The following is a 17595-nucleotide window of genomic DNA, read 5'->3' as shown; positions in this document are numbered from 1 at the left end:
TTTCGAGCCCCTGCTCTCTTCCCAAGCTTCCGCCTCCTCCTACTCCTCCAATGCCCGGAGTGCCGCCGGCGGCCCCTTCTTCAACTCGGGCTCCTCCGAGTTCTTCCCTCCTTAAGGATGCGCCGAGTGGCCTCCCTCCACTCCACAGCTTCGTTGTGCCACCCCTTTCTTCCTCTAGGAGGCCGGGACGTGACCCCTGAAATGGGACCATGGTCGAGGCCTTCTCCTCGGCGTCCCCTCCCGAAATGGGTCCACAGGGCGGTGACAGCTCCCCCTGAGCCTCTGGTGGCCAGAGCGCCGTCGGGGTGGTGGCTGGAGCGGCGGGGGGCGCGTGCAATGTTGGGTCCTCCCTTCCCCACCTCCTCCTTTTCGAATGGGAGGAAGGGCCCCCCTGGATTAAGTGGCCATGCCCCGGTGAGATTACGCCTCCCTCAGGTGGAAGCGACCTCGAGGGAAGCTACCTTTGGCGTGGCCCTCTACTGGCGCCTGAGAGCTGCTGGGCCGACCCACCTCCCTCTCCAGCGCCATGGGCGCAGGATAGACGCTTGGGGTAGAGCCCTTTTATTCATTTTCTCCTTTTGAGAGAACTTCAAAAATATATACTAAAATCATTTGAGCTCCAAAATTTATGAATCAAAATCCCGCAGGTTCCTAAAATCAAGGGCTATCGAAAGATGTGCTTTGCACATATTTCCAAACAACTTTTCTGTTGTATTATTATTCAATTACAGATTTGAATACTCCTAGCCTCACCTTTCAAAAATCCTAGAGGATTCAGGTCCACTCTAAATGGAGTGATTCCAAATTCCAGAGCCTTCATGCCCTATTTTTGAAGCATTGGTCAACATTTTTCTTTGGCATGTTTTTGCTGTATTAAATAAATAGCTTCCTTTTGCTATTTATCCAATATTAGAAAATCCCTATAATAGTCATATCACCTCCAAATCCAGTGAAACAACTTCCTAGGTGTTTCTAAAATGATACTCTATTAAATGAGTGCCTCCACTCATTTTTATCATAATATTTTCTGTAGACTTCTTTTAAGATCGCCTATTCCTCCTTTCATCCATTCAAAATGCCATAATGATCCAAATCTCCTATAGCAAGCTTCACGTATTTTTCTTATGACCAGACAGGTCCACGAAAAATAAAACTCCTATTTATGTAGCACTTTTGTTTTTGCTTACTGTGTGGCTTACTGTGTTGTTTCCGACAATAGTGGACAGAGTAGACGGAGTACTCGGAGTTGGACCAGAAGACCTCGAAGACCCCGAGGACTTATGTGAGCAATGGCAAGCAGCCCTTTGACCATGTTTGAGCAAAATATTATTACATTCTAGTAGAAAAAATACCCCCGTTGCATATGATCATAAATATTTGGTAAATCATCGGTACGATGTTTCCGATGGCTCCTCCGGAGAACTTGGATTTGACCATGATCCTACCACCTATGAGGGTCAAGCAGACATTATGTCGAAAAGTAGAGCTAAGTAAAGTAGAAGCATGAGCATGATGATGGTAAATATCAAAGGTTTATGGAAACCCCGTCGGGTGCCACTAATGCCCGAAGGTGATGATGAGTTAGGTGGCCACTTGTGAAGAAGTGGTGCACCGAGTATATTTGGTGTGAGTGGTTTCGGAAACACGATTAGATTTATGATGTGTCGACCATCCCAACCTTAAATGTATGACCACGATATCTTTTTTATGGGATGGGGCTTTGTTGATTACTTTTGTCGGTGCTAGAAAAGAGCGACATTACTAGTGGCGGGAGTGATGTGTGGTCACTCTCGTGACGGGGTCATAGCAGGTAGGTCGACTATGCCATTTTTACGTGTGACGGGGTCGTGCTAGTTGTTTCCACATAAACCAAGTGTGTGTGTGTGTGTGTCTGTGTGTTCAAGGAGTTATGTGAAAGAGTTGATATGACCAAGTTTGGAGACTTGGCATATCGGGTGAACCCGAAGTGTTCATCCCTCAAGAGATATGTTGATATCTGTAACCTGTTCTTTGAATGTCATCAAGCTTATGATGCATATCCATACCCATCTATAATCATGTTTATTTACTGTTAGAGCTTACTTTCCCCAAATGTTGCATATCCCTTACTATCATACCAACTGCATTACCAACATCACGGGCTGTTTGCGAGTACATTCATAGTACTCATTGGCTTGCCACTGGTTATTTCATTGACCAGGTATGAGAGATCAGGATATGGTGAAGAGTAACTTGGTGACGTTCCCGCGAGCTAGGACGCTTCCCAGTCAGAATGCTCGTAGGATAAGGCTGATGGCATGGGTTCACGCTTTTAACCAATATTTCCGCTATTGGTCATATTTGGTGTGTTGGCCCTCAATGCCCTATATATGTAAGACTTGTCTGCAATGGTCATTTATTGTAACAAATGGTATGTATGGATGTACGACTCTTGTTAGTCAGTTTCTCTGTGTTCGGTGAGCATTCATCTCTCGGATCACTAATCACGTTCATTCAGCGATCTGAACTTGTAGGTTGGGGTCCCGAGAGAGCTGGTATCAGAGCCATCCTACCTGTAGGAAGCCCTTAGTTAGCACGGACGTTAGTAGGAGAAAACTATTTTCGAGACCTTTCAAAAGTGCTTATAAACCTGTATCTTTCTCACCTCTCCTAAACTTCCAAAGGAAGCAATGTTTTTTCCTTAGCACTTCCATTTTTATTCTCTTGACACTCCTCGTTTGCGTCTTCAAAATTTCCAAATATCTGCTAGCACCATTATGCCTGACCACGGGATTACTTAAAATCCTCTTGGGCAACTTGGAAGGAAGCAACCTTCCCAAGCGAACACCCATGTACTTGAGGGACAAGGATGACCACGCTCCGAGCATACGACACCAACAGAAGTACCTCCATGAGGAACAAGGACATCGAGGCCGAGAAGATGGCGACACCCTCGGCACAGTTTCGGAGTAATGCCATCTTCACCTACGATGATCAAGACATAGAATGTGCAAGACCATGATCGGCGTCGCTAATAAAGCGACCCTGTCAACATTAAGGTTGTGTCGACCACCACTGGTGGATGAGAACCTAGCCATTTGGTCTGCCTCACCTTAGTGTAACACCCTGATTTTTCAAACTTAAAAAAAATGGAGGATCACTTGCAATTTAGTGGATTTTCAAATTCTCAAAGCAAGTTGGATTGTGATGTCTCTGATTTCTTATCTCAAGAAACCCAAAACCTTTTGCTTCTTACCAAAACCTTTCTGAGATTTATTTGCAATATTTTATTCCTCCAAATAATTCTCAATACCATAGCTATGGGTTGTGAAGCAACCTGTAGCTTGGATAAGATTTAAGAACCAAAACTTTTACAACATCTTCTCAATACCATATGATTTAAAAATATTCAAAAATATTTCTATGTCCAATGGAGAATTTTGGCCAGAATAATTATTTCTTTTCTGACCAGAATTGTCCCTTTATGAAGCTAACCCATCATTCCTGTTTTGGAAAATTCCCAATAAATTCCTGTAGTTACTAGGGATCGTATATAGTTCCAATATGTAAAAACATCCAATGGTCCAATACAAATTTTGAGCAAGAAAACTCTACTAAGTTACTGCTAAAGCTGAACCCTTGTGAAGGAAGTGCTAGCTAATAGTGCACAATGGAGCTACAAATATTTGGGCATGTGTGCACTACCAAATGACAATTCCCCACCAAGTCTCACTTATAGCAAAGCTTGCAATTAAGACCTAGGAGCTCATTTGTGTTCTGGACCAGAAAGATGGTTTTGGAAGGAACTATATTCATTTGATCTTCAAACCTTGCCAAACTTTGCCAGCTTAGAGTCTTTTCTATGCTGATCCTCCCAGAAATCCTATCTTACTCCAACCCCAACCTAGTTGAGCTCTAAAACAACCCAATGTGTGTAGACAGAAATTTTTGTTGATGTTCCAAGTCGCAGGAGTGCGTGACTGATCGAGCAAGCTGTGGATGGTGACAAAATGGACAAGGTCTCCAGGCCTGCGTGACATCAGGGTGGCCACAACCATGGAGATCACGGTGTTGGCATGCCATAGAGCACGCTCTGCGCAACTCCAGTGACAGCCGAGCCGCCCCGAGCCGTCATTCGCTGCCCCATCCTTGCCCTGAGCACCGACGAGGTTCCTGGCAGTCGTGTGGCACCTCTCGAAGGTGTTGGGTCGCCGGAGAACGCTACTGCCGCTCCCGGCCAAGCTCCGCCATAGGACAAAAGTGACGGCTCCGGTCACTGTTCTCGTCCACAAGCTCTTAATGGCCAGGAGCTATCCCATCGCCTCCCTGCTGTCCTCCGTCACCTCAGCGCACTCCACGACGGCCATCTCAGCCCCCCGGCGACTGTGGTTGAGCTTATCCTCGCCGCTTCGGGAGAGATCGACCGAGCTCATCGCCGGCCTATTTAAAGGACTGCCTGACCCCTTCGAGCTCTCCATACCCCTCCTGCTTCTCCAAATTGACATCCCGAAGAGCGATCCAAGGCCTAGAGGCCCTCTGGCCTTGAATATGGCCGGAGCTCCGCCGCCTGCAGCCACACCGTCGACAGCACCAACCACGTTCTCCAGAGCCTAATCAACCCCACCGTCGAGTTCGGGCAGTTCCCTTGGTGCTTCTCGACCCCTCGCCCAAGCTTTTCCTAGCCGGAATCCTCGTCTGCGAAGATCACTCGAAGCCGTCGCCGCTGGAGAAGAAGGGGATGACATCGTCTGTCCACCTCTCCCAAGTTGTGGGTACGTGCTGCTTGTCGCCGACTGCCCGTTCCATTCCGCCCGATCCCAGGTGTCGACGCCGTCTCAGTCGCCGGCGACCATCGCCGGAAGGCCGCCTTGCCTCTGTTCCCCTCCTCCCCATTTGCTCTCACGGCAGGCCCCACCTGCCAGTGGTTGTGGCCCGCTGCCGACGAGGTAAGTGGAGGCGCGCCTCCACTTTACGCCTTCGACGTGGCCCATGCCAGGATTTCTTTTCTTTTACAGATTCAAACAGAAACTTTGACCATTTAAATCTTTTTATATACAAGTCCAAATCACTTGATTCTTTTTGCATTGAGTTCATATTGAGTTTCTCTACAATCTGGTAAATTTTGGTATTTTTACCACACTCATAGAATTTCTGGTTAATAAAAAGGTATTGAATGACTTTTCTTTTCTTTTGCTATTTCAAATAAATTTTTAGAGGGAATCTTTGAAGACCAGGAGTGTTTGAACAACTCCACTCATCAAGGAAAGCCATCATATCCATGTGATGTAGTTTTGCATAGGATAACTCATATCGTCATGCATTATACTTACGTAACTTGTTAGGAAATAATCGTCTAATAAACAATCATATAGAAATATGTTCTTACTGTTATAAATCACTAGGGTTACGATGGCTTAGTGGTTGATCATGAGTCACCTGTCCGGGCATAATCGTACAACCACATCTTACCGATATGGGAAGGACGTGACTTGGGTTGTCCACGTGATCTTTCATCGATATTCCCAAAGGTGAGGGTTATGCACGCGTGCTACGTTGGCCCGGTGGGCGGTGAAAACCCTGTGAGCCCAGTTAAGTTGAGTTGGGCCCGTCCCTAGGTGGGACAATTCAGTTTGGCCACGACGTTGGCAGGTGTCATGAGGACACAGGGCCACCCAGGGAAAGACTCCGGAAGGGAGTGATTGCCGGGGATACAATGAGAGAGTCACGGGACAGGCAAGTTTCGATGGAGCAACACTGGTCCACCAGAATGGGATCACGAGGTCAGTGCTCCATACTGTGGGTAAAGTGTGCAACCTCTCCAGAGTGTCAAACCTATTCGAATAGCCGAGTCCATGGTATTGGACAGCCCGACCAGACCTTAGTAGATGGTCAACCATGTGGATGTTACTAATGATGGAAGAACCCTTCAATTGAATGGAGATGCTTGATAGGCATTCCGATGGGTGTGAGACAACCCCGGACATGAGTAAGTGGATATTATAAAGCCAAGTGGTATTATTTCTAATTAGTTGCCATGATATTGTTCGCTGCATTACTTGGTTATTATGAGCTTGGGAGTACATTCGAAGTACTCACCTGGCGTATCATGCCAGATGCAGGAGAAGCCGAGGACGGAGGTCCTGATGATGCGTACTAGGAAGTGTCCACAGCAGTGTCCCTGTGTATGGAGTTGCCGCTATGTTCCACTACGTTGTAGAAGAACGTAGTAGTTTCGAGGCCCCGCTATGTCTCATAAATAATGTAGATACTTTTGCAGCACTAACGGTGCCTTTGGCGTCGCTATCATTGTAAGATATGTACTTGTAACCTTATGCTATCAATAAAGTCAGTTTAGTTTTGTTCCAAGTTGTTGAGTGTTTCCAGAAGGCATGATCTCTGGGTTGGAAACACTGGTAATCCGATTAGTTGAATTGGGGTGCCACAACGCTTGGTACCAGAGCCACGTTGACTGTTGGACACCCTAGCAGCCGCTTAGCACAACGGGTAGTATAGGGTTGTGGGTATGCATTTGCTTGTTGCATTTGAATGCTGCATTTGATTGTCGCATGGCATGCACCATGACTTATTGTTTTACTAACCTTTGGCTTTGTGAGTGTAGATGGCACCAGTTCCGTAACATTTCCAGTATGAGCCTGCACCATCCTCCTTCCTATCACTGCTGCGAAACGTCTGGTTTCGACTATACCTGCATGGTGGGGAACCAGTGTACCACGTGTTTTGCGAGCAGCTTGCCGAGTCCGTGTACGAGTTCCATGCTCAGGCTTACATGGTTGTTAGCTCGTACATTGGCAGCTATTCTCACTCTACTAAGGGCGGAACGGCTTCTACTCCAGAGATGGCAATCCAGTTTGCTGCGGTGGAGGCTCTCACCGACTTGCGCTACCACGAGGTTGAGATGCAGACTCATCTAGGTTTCTTCCACTACCCCACCTTGTCGCATTCGACAGGCGAGTCATTTTTGCTCCCGTAGACCCGGCATGTGATCGTGCGACTGTTGTGCTGTCTTGCCATGTGAGCGCCAGCTATCGTACGATCGTGTCCCTAGCTGAGGAGCTATCCCGTCTCCGGGCGGCACTTGTTATTGCAACTGCATTGCCACCCCCACCCGAGTCCTCTGTTCCACCCTCAGATGCACCACCAGTTCCACCACCACCTGGATTTGAGATCCCAATTAGTTCTTCAGCACCGCCAGGCACTTCATCTCGCAGTCGCAGTGAGACTCCTTCTAAGTGGGCCTCACTCCTTGACACTCCTGCTGCCCCGATGCTGAGGCGTCATGCTCCTTTGGAAGAAGGACCGTCTCGTCAGCGTCGCCGCGTAGCCTTTGCTCCGGAGATTGATGTCAACTTCATTAGTTCAGACTCTGACTCAGGATCAGACGACGAGGAGTCAGAGGTCTTCCAGTGTTCGTGCCATCCGCGCCACTAGAGTCAAAGTTGGAGTTGTTGAGCATGCATGTTTGAATATGTAAACTATCCTGTGAGCAATCTAGTCATGATATGTTTCCCCTACTAGCTTGCGAGGAATAATGTTGAGTCGTATTGTATAATTATGTTACTTGCTTATTCGCCTTTCCATGAGAATTTTTTTTGGTGTTATATGAACATGCGTTTCCCTTCTGGATGTTCCTCATCGATTCGGTACTTTGCAATGGGAACAATAATTTAGGATGAAAGGAAGTTGTAGTCAAGGCAATGATGGAACCCCTATCCATCGATCCGCCAGGCAAGCAGGTCAACCACCAGAAGACATACCACCTACACCATCCCAGGCACCAAATACTAAGCAGCTCATGAGGATGTTTGAGGAAAAGAGGAATCGGGACCTCATGGAATTCCTGAGAAGCATGCAGGCTATGGTAGGTTCCTTTTGCCACTCACTACCTACAATGGCCAGCAGCCATATGGTGGTATAATACCAAGGTAACATGGCCGTGGAGAAGAGATTACATGGGAAAGATTCAAGGAAGCATTCCGCAAATATCATATCCCTACAGGTATTATGAAAGTGAAGCAAAGAGAATTCCTTGCTCTTACACAAGGAGGCGTGACTATAGCTGAGTATCTGAACAAGTTTAAAAATCTGGCACGATATTCTACTAATGATTTATCGACTGAGGAAAGGAATATTGATCGCTTCCTAGGCAGTCTAAACCATACCCTCCGTTGTCAGCTTTGTGTGCTGGACTTCCCAGACTTCCAGACGCTCGTAAACAAAGCCTTCATAGCCGAACGAGAACTTAAGATGGGATACGATGACCGCCAGAGGAAGTCTGAACCTAAGAAGGACAGCAAGGAGCAGATTGCACAAAAGCCATGTACCTTGCAACCAAACACTACTGTCTACAAGCTCACTTGGAACAACAGTAACAATACCAACAAGACAGTGAGCCAGAACAAGGCCTTCGGCAAACAGCCAGTGCTAGAGGATTGCCGCCGCAACAACACTTGTTTCACTTGTGGCCAAAGTGGACACTATGCAAAGCAGTGCCCCACCAATAGCAGAAAACCATCCTCCGACATCAAACCACAGGTCAACACTATTGGACGCCGCCCTGACCCTCAGTTTAATCAAGGACGCGTCTACCATATCTCCGCCAAAGAAGCGTGCGAAGCTCCAGAAGTCGTTATCGGTATGTTCCCTATTAACAACATACCAGCAATAGTTTATTTGATTTAGGGGCTTCCCACTCATTTATTTCGAGGAGTTTTGCCGCCATACACCAATTTTCCCCTTTGTTGTTGGATAAAACCATGGTGGTACAATCCCGTGGCTCTATGCTGAGAACAAATCTCGTATACCGGGATCTGGAAATACGGATACAAGGAGCTACCTTTCCAGCTGCACTAATTGCCATCGAATCCTTGGGATTAGACGTAATACTGGGGATGGACTGGTTGACACCCCATCAAGTGTGCATCAATTGTGCCACCAGAACTATGATGCTCGTTAATCCGGCCGGTCAAACCGTCTAGTTTCTCGCTAACAACATGAAGTCAAGGAACGGAATGGCATACCAAGCAGATGTCACAAATATGAACTTGATTCCCGTGGTATGTGAATTTCCAGATGTGTTCCCCAAGGAATTGCCAGGAATGCCACCTGACCGGGAGTTGGAGTTCGCAATGGAATTAGTTTCCGGTACTGCCCCAATTTACAAGAAATACTATCATATGCCAGGACCGGAATTGGGAGAGCTAAAGAAACAGTTGGACGAATTACTGCAAAAAGGATACATCCGCCCAAGCATCTCCCCATGGGGATCACCAGCACTGTTTGTCAAAAAGAAGGATGAAAGTTTGCGGATGTATATAGACTATCGTCAGCTAAATGAGGTCACTATTAAAAAGATGTACCCACTACCACGCAACGATGACCTATTCGACCAGTTGAGTGGACCACGAGTATTCTCCAAAATTGACCTTAGGCCTGTGTATCATCAGCTAAAAATCAGAAAAGAAGATATACCTAAGACAATGTTCACCACCTGATATGGCATGTATGAGTTTACGGTCATGTCATTTGGACTGACGAATGGTCCATCCTATTTCATGAGCATGATGAACAAGGTCTTCATAGATTTCGTGGACAAATTCATGGTAATGTTCATTGATGATATCCTGATATATTCTAGGGATGAAGAGGATCACAAGTGTCACCTTCATGCTATCTTGGAAAGACTGAGATCCCATCAACAGTATGCTAAGTTTAGTAAATGCGAGTTCTCTCTAAAGGAAGTGGGATTTTTGGGACACATCTTGTCAGAACAAGGTGTGGTCGTCGACCTCAGTAAGGTAACATCAGTGCGAAATTGGAAAACACTAGTCTCGGTGACCGAAGTTCATAGCTTCCTGGGATTGGCAGGCAACTACCGACGATTCACAGAAGGCTTCTCCAAGATAGCCAAACCACTGACGGAATTGCTCAAGAAAAACCAGATATTCGTATGGACGACAACATGCGAAAGAAGTTTCTTGGAATTAAAAACAAGACTAACGACCGCACCTGTTTTAATCCTCCCGGATATTCACAAGAGTTTTGACATTTATTGTGATGCTTCCCGATGAGGAATTGGCTGTGTCCTAATGCAGGAAGGGAAGGTTGTAGCATACGCATCCCGACAGCTACGGCCACATGAAGAGTACTACCCCACTCATGACTTGGAGCTAGTAGCTGTGGTTCATGCCTTGAAGATTTGGAGGCATTACCTCATTGGACAACGGTGTGAGATATATACGGACCACAAAAGTCTTAAGTATATTTTCACCCAGCCAGATCTGAATTTCAGGCAACGACGATGGCTTGAACTAGTCATGAACTATGACCTTGGGATCAACTATCATCTGGGAAAAGCCAATGCGGTTGCAGAAGCTCTTAGTCGAAAGCCGATCACGGTAAATGCATTATTGGGAAATATTCATCGAAGACTGCAAGAAGAATTCGTTAGTCTCAACATGATACTATGTGGTCCAATCACCCATAGACCCTGGAAATTACGCCCACCCTCATGGAAGAAATCAAGAAAGCTCAAGGATCAGACAAAGGAATCAAGAAGATCAAAGAGTCGCTGCAAAAAGGGAAGGACAAATCCTTTCGAGTAGATGACCTAGGCATCCTATGGTTCGAAAAACGGATATGCGTCGCTGACCAAAACAGCCTGAGACAGCAAATACTCAGAGAGGTGCATGATTTCGCATATTCTATTCATCCAGGAGGTATGAAGATGTACGAAGATCTGAGAAAGACATTTTGGTGGTCAGGAATGCGAAAGGATATATCATATTATGTCGCCTGCTGTGATATATGCAACAAGGTTAAGGCGGAACACCAAAAGCCCGCTGGGTTACTACAGCCTTTACCGGTTCCCAAATGGAAGTGGGACGACATATGCATGGACTTGATTATCGAACTAGCCAAGTCGGCAAGGGGCAATGATGCTATCTGGGTCATTGTGGATATGCTCACTAAAGTAGCCCACTTTATCCGGGTAAAGACTACTTTCAATGACAACCAACTGGCATAGTTATACATGTCCCGGATAGTAAGCCTACATGGCGTACCCAAGTCGATCACCTCAGCTAGAGTCTCTCTATTCACCTTAGCATTCTGGCTACAACTACACCAAGCCTTGGGAACCATGCTAAAACACAACACCACATACCACCCTCAGACGGATGGCCAAATAGAAAGAGTGAATCAAATACTAGAGGACATGCTTCGGTCATGTGCCCTCACCCATGGACCCAAATGGGAAGATAGCCTACCCTATGCAGAATTTTGTTACAACAACAGCTATCAGACGAGCCTGAAGATGTCACCATTCGAAGCCTTATACGGAAGAAAGTGTCGTACCCCTTTGAACTAGTCCCAAACCGGAGATAGTCGTATCTTTGGAACAGACTTGATGCTGCAGGCTGAGAAACAGGTCAAGGATATTCAGGAATGCCTTGAGGCAGCCAAGTCCCGTCAGAAAAGCTACTATGATCCAAAGCACCGGGAAGTGACTTTTGAACCCGGAGAATATGCTTTCCTCTCAGTAACCCCTATGAGAGGAGTAAAAAGGTTCCGCACACAGGGAAAACTCGCACCAAGCTATATTGGCCCCTTTCCAGTAATCACAAGAAGAGGCAGAGTCGCCTATGAGTTAGAGCTACCGTCCGAATTGTCAGATATGCACGATGTGTTTCATATCTCACAACTAAGAAAGTGTATTGCACCACCAATTAAGCAGGCAGATATGAGTGAGCTAGAATTGGCTGAGGATCTGACCTATGAGGAGAAACCCGTCAGAATCTTGGATGATATGGAAAGAACTACCAGGAGTAAGGTGCTTAAGTTTTATAAGGTACTATGGGAACACCATAATGAGGAAGAAGCTACATGGGAGAGAGAAGATTTCTTGAGATCCGCATATCCATACTTTTTCCCTGAGCAACCGAATCTCGAGGACGAGATTCATCCTAAGGGGGGTAGGTTTATAACACCCATATTTTTCAAACTTTTTCTTTTAAATATTTTGGAGGATCACTTGCAATTTAGTGGATTTTCAAATTCTCAAAGCAAGTTAGATTGTGAAGTCTCTGATTTCTTATCTCAAACAACCCACAACCTTTTGCTTCTTACCAAAACCTTTCTCAGATTTATTTGCAATATTTTATTCCTCCAAATAATTCTCTTTCTATTTTGCGAATTATGGTATCACTATGGGTTGTCAAGCAACCTATAGCTTGGATGAGCTTTAAGACCCAACACTTTTACAACATCTTCTCAATACCATATGATTTCAAAATATTCAAAAATATTTCTTTGTCCAATGGAGAATTTTGGCCAGAATAATTATTTCTTTTCTGACCAGAATTGTCCCTTTATGAGGCAACCCCATGATTCCTCTTTTGGAAAATTCCCAATAAATTCCTGTAGTTACTAGGGATCATATATAGTTCCAATATGTAAAAACATCCAATGGTCCAATACAAATTTTGAGCAGGAAAACTCTGCTAAGTTTCTCCTAAAACTGAACCCTTGTGAAGTAAGTACTAGCTAGGAGTGCACAATGGAGCTACAAATTTTTGGGCATGTGTGCACTACCAAATGACACTTCCCCAAGAAGTCTGACTTATAGCAAAGCTTGAAATTAAGTGCTAGGAGCTCATTTGTGTTCTGGACCAGAAAGATGGTTTTCAAAGGAACTGTATTCATTTGATCTTCAAACCTTGCCAAACTTTGCCATCTTAGACTCTTTTCTATGCTAATCCTCCCAGACATCCTATCTTACTCCAACCCCAACCCAGTTGAGCTCTAAAACCACCCAAAGTGTGTAGATAGAAATTGTTGTTGATGTTCCGAGTCGCAGGGGAGCGTGACTGATCGAGCAAGCAATGGGTGGTGACTAAAGAGAGGCTGGTTGACACAATGGACAAGGTCTCCAGGCCTCTGTGACATCAGGGTGGCCACAACCATGGTGATCACGGTGCTGGCATGCCACAGAGCGCACTCTGCACAACTCCAGTGACAGCCGAGCCGCCCCGAGCCGTCATTCGTTGCCCTATCCTCGTCCTGAGCACTGACGAGGTCCCTGGCAGCCGCATGGCACCTGTCGAAGGTGCTGGATCGCCGGAGAACACCGCCGCCGCTCCTGACCAAGCTCCGCCACAGGACCGAACTGACGGCTCCGACCACTGTTCTCGTCAGCAAGCTCTTAATGGACAGGAGCTATCCCAGCGCCTCCCTGCTCTCCTCCGTCACCTCAGCGCACTCCACGATGGCCATCTGAGCCCCTCGGCGACTGTGGTTGAGCTTATCCTCGCCGCTTAGGGAGAGATCGGCCGAGCTCGTCACCAGCCTATTTAAAGGAGTGCCCGACCCCTTCGAGCTCTCCACACCCCTCCTGCTTCTCCCAGTTGACCTCCCGAAGAGCGAGCCAAGGCCTAGAGGCCCTCTGGCCTCGAATATCGCCAGAGCTCCTCCACCTGCAGCCTCACCATCGACAGCACTAACCACGTCCTCCAGAACCTAATCAACCCCATAGTCGAGTTCGGGAAGTTCCCCTGGTGCTTCTCGACACCTCGTCTCCGACGACCACCCGAAGCCGCCGCCGGAGAAGAAGGGGATGACATCGTCTGTCCACCTCTCGCCAAGGTGCATGCTTGTCATCGACCGCCCGCTCCATTCCGCCCGATCCCACGCGTCACCGTCGTCTCAGTCGCCGGCGACCATCGTCGGAAGGCCGCCTCGCCTATGTTGCCCTCCTCCCCCTCTCTGTTCTCGCGGCAGGCCCCACATGCGAGTGGCTCTGGCCCGCGGCGGAAGCGGTAAGTGAAGGCACCTCTCCTCTTTACGGCTTCTACGTGGCCCCTGCCATGATTTATTTTCTTTTATTAATTCTAGATTCAAACAGAAAATTTGACCATTTAAATCTTTTTATATACAAGTCCAAATCACTTGATTCTTTTTGCATTGAGTTGGTATTGAGTTTCTCTACAATCTGGTAAATTTTGGTATTTTTCCCACACTCATAGAATTTCTGTTTAATAAAAAGGTATTGAATGACTTTTCTTTTCTTTTGCTATTTCAAATAAATTTACATAGGGAAACTTTGAAGACCAGGAGTGTTTGAACAACCCCACTAATCAAGGCAAGCCATCATATCCATGTGATGTAGTTTTGCGTAGCATAACTCACATCTTCATGCATTATACTTACTTAACTTGTTTGGAAATAATCGTCTAATAAACAATCATATAGAAATATGTTCTTACTGTTATAAATCACTAGGGTTACCATGGCTTAGTGGTTGATCATGAGTCACCTGCCCGGGCATAATCGTACAACCACATCTTGTCGGTATGGGAAGGCCGTGACATGGGCTGTGCACGTGATCTTTCACCGATATCCCCAAAGAGGGAGGGTTATGCACGCGCGCTACCTTGGCCTGGTGGGCGGTGATAACCGTGTGAGCCAGTTAGGTTGAGTTGGGCCCGTCCCGAGGTGGGACAGTTCAGTTTGGCCACGACGATCGCAGGTGTCATGAGGACACAGGGCCACCCAGGGCAAGACTCCGGAAGGGAGTGATTGTTGGGGTTACGACGAGAGAGTCATGGGACAGGCAAGTTTCGTTGGAGCAACACTGGTCCACCCGAAAGGGATCACGAGGTCAGTGCTCCATAGTGTGGGCAAAGTGTGCAACCTCTACAGAGTGTCAAACTTATTCGAATAGCCCAGTCCATGGTATTGGACATCCCAACCAGACCTTAGTAGATGGTCAACCATGTGGATGTTAGTAATGATGGAAGAACCCTTCAATTGAATGGAGATGCTTGATAGGCATTCCGGTGGGTGTGAGACAACCCCGTACATGAGTAAGTGGATATTATAAAGCCAAGTGGTATTATTCCTAATTTCTTGCCATGCTATAGTTTGCTGCATTACTTGGTTATTATGAGCTTGCGAGTACATTCCATGTACTCACCTGGCGTATCATGCGAGATGCAGGAGAAGCCGAGGACGGAGGTCCTGATGATGCGTACTTGGAAGTGTCCACAATAGTGTCCCTGTGTATGGAGTTGCCGCTATGTTCTGCTACGCTGTAGAAGTACTTCATAGTTTCGAGGCCCCGCTATGTCTTATAAATAACGTAGATATTGTTGCAGCACTAAGGGTGCCTGTGGCCTCACTATCATTGTAACATATGTACTTGTAACCTTATGCTATCAATAAAGTCAGTTCAGTTCTGTTCCATGTTGTTGAGTGTTTCTAGAAGACATGATCTGTGGGTTGGAAACACTGCTAATCCGATTCGTTGAATCGGGGTGCCACACTTAGTGAGCAAGAAAATGGTTCTCTTCATCCCCCACTTTAGGTGTCGATATTGTCATCAAGTGACTGACAGGTCGGAGTTCTATCATGCCTTGCTGACGTCATTGCATAAATGTCGTCCGTGTGGAACTCTCGATGCCTTTGAAGGCAAGAAGACAATGGCAAGATTATAAAGACAACAGAATACCGTGTCAACGACAACCATGAGGAACCACCTTCGTCGATGAATCACCACACGAGAAGTCATCAAGAATTCTTTCAACTCAACCCGAGTCGTTTCGGCGAGCAACAACAAGAGACGTGGCAACACCATGAGAAGGTCTAGAAGACTTAGCGGAGTCCTCTCTGGAGCACGAAGCAAGCACGACTGTCGAGTCTGAGAACCCTAGGGTTGGATGAGTCGGAAAGCCCCTACACGAAGTCGAGTCCGTGATATGGTTCGGATGGGACCATGTTGCTTGTTGTTATTTGTTTGTGCTTCGATATAAGTCGCACTTTGCTCTAGGCAACAAGCATGCGGTTGTATCACCTACCTCATCTTGATGTTTGAGTTGACCTTTCAACACTTGTTTGATTACACCTGCACTGTAGCACCCCATGGGCACTCCCCTCTGTGCTACTACTCTCTCTCTCTCAAACCTCTCGACATCGAAAGACTAGCAAGACAAGATGCACCAGGGATCCACTTCGACGGACACCGACACTTAAGATGCTGACTATACCATGCTCAAACACACGCAACCCATAGAGGTTATGCTTTCCTCGAGATTGGAAGCCCTCCCTAGACCAACCTAACGCTCACGAGATCTCCAACTCAAATATCTTTACAAGTGTCTAATACACGGGTTGCCAGAACACCCGTCGAGCCCCGATAAACCCCTGTATAGCACCAGGTTCCTTTTGGAACAAACGATCTCAGTGAACAAGTATCCTTCAATCTTAAGCCAGCACCAAATCCATGATGCCATAAGAAGGACCGTTCTCGGGTATGAGAATATTAGACTAAGGATTGTTGTGATGATTATAGGTGTCTTGAGGATATAGCTAGACTATCTTGGTGGACCGTAAGACCCTTATAAGGTAGGTAAAGTTGGTGGCACAAGTTGATATAGTAGAATAACCTGCATGTTCCTCGAGTAAGTTTGGATTCAGTAGGACTATTATGATCATGAGCAATAATTCCTGGTGGTATAATTGACTTTATCGAGTAGTTGGCATGGATTGATGATTTTACCATAATGACTTGAAGAATCGAGTGAGAGTTCTTATTGGAATTTATTTTTGGATTTAAATAGGTAATCTCAATAGAGTATCGATGTTGACAGAGACCACATGGTTCGGAGTAAATCGGATTTAGTCCGACGATATTGATCGTTATGCCATGTTTCTTGGTGGATAACAAGTAGTAGTAATTGGAGTTGTAGGATCAACTGACAAATCAGTGTAAACATGGCCTTGGAGATTAATTGGTCATGATATTGGAAGTTGGTGGATATATTCTGACGTAATCCTTGTAGTAATATGTGAAATATGAGAATTCTAAGTGATTATGTAGAATCCCATCAATATTGGATTTGTAGGAGCAATGGGGGCAAGTGAATGTTGGTGGATTGATGGGCCACTTGATCGGATTCGTAGGAAGACAAAAATATCTTGGATTGGTATACTATGTGTTTCCTTAATATAGAAATGTGGTACCCTGCCCATTGGATGATCTAGTTGAGTACTTGGAATAGTAGCTTCTGAGTTCGAGCTTAGCAGCTTGCATGCTTTCCCGAGGTTCTTGCATAGGAATGCATGTGTAATGTAGCTACACCATACTTGAGGTGTTTGGGTTTAGTCCTTCCCTCAACCACGGAGTTGACCAGCATGAGGAGTGTGGAGTTGACTTATGTGAGATGGTATCTTAGATGAAATAGTGTGAATTTGTCCAGAGTGAGAGGTCCGAATATTGGCATCTAAGGAATGAGCTTAAGATAAGGTGATAGTTGTTCACTCACATCCTAAGTTCCTCGAAACCCCGAAGCTTCACCAAGGCATAAGATGATCGGATTATGACCGTCGGAAACGGCTCTAAGTCATTAGAGTAAGGCGAGTACTCCACCCGACCACCACCCATCGTGTCTATGACGGACTAGATCATGTTGGACCCTGAACCTCTGGGCCAGTGACCACCCATAGCAAGTCCCCGTTCTCCTCACCTGTCTCATGAGCACTGTGCTTACGTGATGCTTGGCGAAGTATGTTGTTATCCTGAGGGATGACATACTGATCCACCCA

This window comes from Hordeum vulgare, chromosome 2H (genome assembly GCF_904849725.1).
Source record: "Hordeum vulgare subsp. vulgare chromosome 2H, MorexV3_pseudomolecules_assembly, whole genome shotgun sequence".
Classification (NCBI taxonomy): domain Eukaryota; kingdom Viridiplantae; phylum Streptophyta; class Magnoliopsida; order Poales; family Poaceae; genus Hordeum; species Hordeum vulgare.
Note: the sequence above shows the minus strand (reverse complement) of the source record.